This window comes from Bidens hawaiensis, unplaced genomic scaffold (genome assembly GCF_021521415.1).
Source record: "Bidens hawaiensis isolate Kalapana, Puna unplaced genomic scaffold, B.hawaiensis_p1.1 tig00039485_1, whole genome shotgun sequence".
Lineage (NCBI taxonomy): Eukaryota > Viridiplantae > Streptophyta > Magnoliopsida > Asterales > Asteraceae > Bidens > Bidens hawaiensis.
In genome coordinates, this window is record NW_027496938.1 from 8,098 (window position 1) to 12,335 (window position 4,238).

General features: G+C 40.5%; 1 pseudogene; it reads left to right on the forward strand.

The window, feature by feature from the left end:
• Positions 1-673: 673 nt before the first annotated feature.
• LOC143591233 (scarecrow-like transcription factor PAT1 pseudogene) lies at positions 674-1,363 on the forward strand (annotated as a pseudogene).
• Positions 1,364-4,238: the final 2,875 nt, after the last annotated feature.

Genomic DNA, 4,238 nt, shown 5'->3' on the forward strand with positions numbered 1-4,238 from the left:
TTTAGTATAGATAACAATAAAAATAGAAATATACATTATGATGTAGATGTGTACAAACCAGATATTTTTAAGAATCGGAGCCTGATGATATGGTCAACAAAGGTTAAAACCGGGTCGAGTAGGAATTAGTTTCAGGTATAGTTGGGTATTTAACTGAGTAAAGGTAGAACCGGTTCCAACAGGTCCAATCTGGGTACAGTGAAAGAAACCCAATACCAGATCATATCCACGAGTCAGATACGAGTAAGAACCAATTCCAAATTAGATACATCGAGTCTGGTCCATAACCTGATCTTTTGTCCACCTCTTTTATGTTGCATATAAATGGCAATATTATTCCAAATTCTCAAAAGTGGTTATCTTCTTTGCCCACTTTCTACCTCAACTTAGTTGGTTTTGAGTGTACTTTAACCCCAACCTAGATTCCTTCATCATTCATCAACTACTCACTCACTCCATGTCTACTCTCAATTATTATCACTTCAAAACAATATCTTCTTCTTCCTCCTCTGTATTCATTTTCACACAAATCCATCTTTAATAGGTATGTTCTTCAATCTCATCCAATTTCCCAAATGGGTTTTAATCCTTTCAACCAAAAATCATAAACCCATTTCAATTTCCTTTTCAATTTCCCCAATTTTGCCCTAATTTCAAAAATCTCAACTTTTTCAAGATTTTTCAAATTGAAGCAATTAGCGACGAATTAATCAATGCAAGCATCAGGGGATGATCAATCCTTCATATCGAACGTGTTTAACCATCAATCGTTGATTCAAATCGATGAATTTTGTAACCCCCAATTTCAATTTTGGGATCATGTAACCCTAGATTCATCCTCTGCTAACGGCAGTTGTACGACGGTGTTTCATTCGCCGGACGATTCCGATTTCTCCGACAGTTGGAGACGGTGATGCTCGGAGATTCCGATTCCGACGCCGGCGTCGGCGATGTGGACTTGCCGGAGGTTAATTTCTGGAAAGAAATGGTTTTCGGGTTTCCGAAACAAGACTTGAAGCAAATCCTCATCGCGTGTGCGAAATCGGTTTCGAATAATGATTTGGGTAATGCCCGGATGTTAATATCGGAGCTCCGGCAAATGGTGTCGGTTTCGGGCGAGCCGATCCAACGGTTAGGCGCGTATATGTTGGAGGGGCTCGTCGCCCGGCTTTCGGCTTCGGGTAGCACGATTTATAACACCGAACCGGATTACCCATTGAACACGCATTTGTTGTACGAGATTTGCCCGTATTTTAAGTTCGGGTACATGTCGGCGAACGGGGCAATAGCCGAGGCGATGAAGCGTGAGAAACGGGTAGAGATGGCCAAAAAAACCGGTTGGGGAACCGGTTTACCGGTTTAAACCGGAAACCGGTTTTTACGAAAACCGTTTTTTTAAAAACCGGTTTGACCGGTTTAGAAACCGCCGGTTCGTCTTTCGGTTACAAGTTCTAGATCCAAAACCGGTTAACGAACCGGTTAATGGAAAAACCGGTTTTTTTTATTAACCGGTTATGGAAAAACCGGTTAACCGGTTAATGGAAAAACCGGTTTTTTTTATTAACCGGTTATGGAAAAACCGGTTTATAACGGCTATATGCCCGTTTTTTTTGTTTTTGGACCGTTTTTTTTTTTTTTTTACCATTTTACCCCCACAAACATCTATATATAGTTTAGGTTGGGTATTGGTTAGATCACACTCGATTATACAACTCCAAACGCTTTAAACGTTTATTTCATACGCGATTATTTTGTTATCTCACGCTCAATTATACCACATTACCACTCCATACGCTCTTATTTCGTAGTCGTTTATTTCATACTCGAGTATACCACTCTTATTTCGTAGTCGATTATCATGGCCTCCCAAAGTGCTGCTTCATCCGTCAACATGGGTGCCTCGAACACGGGAGAAACGGTCGTTCGGGTCATCCCCACGAAACGAAACCATGATGTTTGGCAACATTTCGACTTATGCGAAATGTCTAACGGTAGCCAAAAAGCTCGATGCAAACATTGTTTGAAGTTTTATGGCAAAGATGCAAACTCCACTTTAAAAGCGCATGTACAAAGGCCCTTTTGCAAGGCCTTGAAGGACGAATCGGGAAGTAGTTCGCAGCCGGAGATGACGAATCAAGGAGCGGTGTTTACGTACGACGTTGAAGCGGTACGTCAACAGTTTTCAAACTTTGTGATTCAACAAACACTTCCTTTCAACCACTTTGACAACCCTCAATTCACGGAGATGATGCAAAACTATGTTCAACCACGCTACCAACACGTAAGTCGTTCTACCCTTAGAAGAGATTGTCTTAAAGCATGGAAAAACGCTAAATCCGAACTAATTTCATACTTTTCAAACTTACAAACTGGTGTAAACTTAACAACGGATGTGTGGTCGGTACCTCATGGTTCGCCCGACTCATACATTTGTGTGACGGCTCATTGGGTTGACCCCGAGTCGTGGCAAATGATGAAACGAACCGTTGCGTTTCAATTGTTTGATTACCCGCACACGGGTAGAAATATTTTTCAAATCTTGGATAAAGTCATTCGACAATACAAGATTGAACATAAAATCTTTTCAATTTCGTTTGATAACGCGTCCAACAATACGGCCGCGGTTGGCCATTTAAAATTAAAGTATAAACCTATTTGTGATGGAGCGTTTTTTCATAGCCGATGCATTGCACATATTATCAACTTGGCCGTGCAAGATGGGTTAAACGTGATCGAAACGCAAAGAAACAATTTTAAAAGAATGTTACGAGATGTTTTTAGCAACAATAAAACATTTTCAAGATACAAAAAATTTTGTGTAGAAGCTAATTGTCAATGGTTGGGGCCAAATTGGGATTGTCCAACAAGATGGAACTCGACTTGTAATATGTTTGAGAAAACCATCCAACAAAAAGAATCATTAATTGCGTTTCATCAAATTTTGTCAAGTAGGGGTAAATGTGCACCGTACGATCCTAGAAACTGGTTATTGATTGAGATCGTTACGGAGGTCCTTCAAATTTTTAAATCTTGCACAACTAGTTTATCCGGGGTTTACTATCCAACAAGCCCCATTGCTTTACCAAAAATTGCTGTCATGTGCACAAAGTTGAGTGAACTTCATTGTAGGGGTGCACCTTATTTTGATATGGGTGTAAAAATGAAAGAAAAATTTAGAAAATATTTTCAAGAACTACCCGCTGTTTTGACATGTGCTGCTGCGTTAAACCCTTGCATCAATGTTGGTGGTGTTGAAGCTTTAATAGAAAAAATTTGTGATGAGCTAGGGTTAAACGACGATCAAAACCCCTATTATAGCCAAACTTTAAAGAATGCTTTCAACACCACCTTGTCAAACTTGTATGATGTCTACCTTACAAAATACGGGTCGTCTTCCCAAATTCATGACTCGTTAAGAGCTGTTGCCCAATCCCAATCCCAAACCGACCTTGAAATGGGGATGTACTACATGATTTGGGAAGACGCCGGTAAACGTCAAAAGGTAAACACCCCAAGCAGTGAACTTGGAAGGTATGGTGGTACCAACTTTGTGAAACACATGACTCCGGATGAATTTAGAAGTCTTGATTTGCTGGCTTGGTGGAGAGGTAATGAGGATGAGTTTCCGATCCTCGCCGCCATGGCCAGAGATTTACTAACGGTCCAAGCTTCCACGGTAGCTTCGGAGTCTGCCTTTTCTGTTTCTGGCAGGGTTATATCGATTAGGAGGACTCGACTCACTGCACCAGCTATAGAGATGTCGATTTGCTACAAGGATTACTTGGACTCTTTAGATAGGGCACAACATCAACGCTCACTCGAGGGGGAAATGGAGTATGAAGCGGGCTTATATGAAGACGAGGTCAATGAAGGACACACTCAACCAATGATCGATGAAGAAGCCGCGTACGACTATTACATAAGAAATAGCTCGGGATCGGGTAGCGAAGAAAATTAGTTAAAGAAACAGCAAACATGGAGGCAAATCATGAGTAAGAAACAGCAAGTTGTTCATGTAATCGTGTCTAAGCATTCTTTTTCCTAATATGTGCTCTTATTTACTTGTTGATTTGGATTTTTCTAATTTAGTTAAAGAAACAGCAAACATGGAGGCAAATCATGAACAAACTGCGATTGGGAGCAACAGGAGCATCTGCTAGTTCACGATTTAATGTTTGTATTTTTGAGTTAAATCATGAACAACAGTTCTTGGCAGAGATTTCTTCAGTGTTAATGAT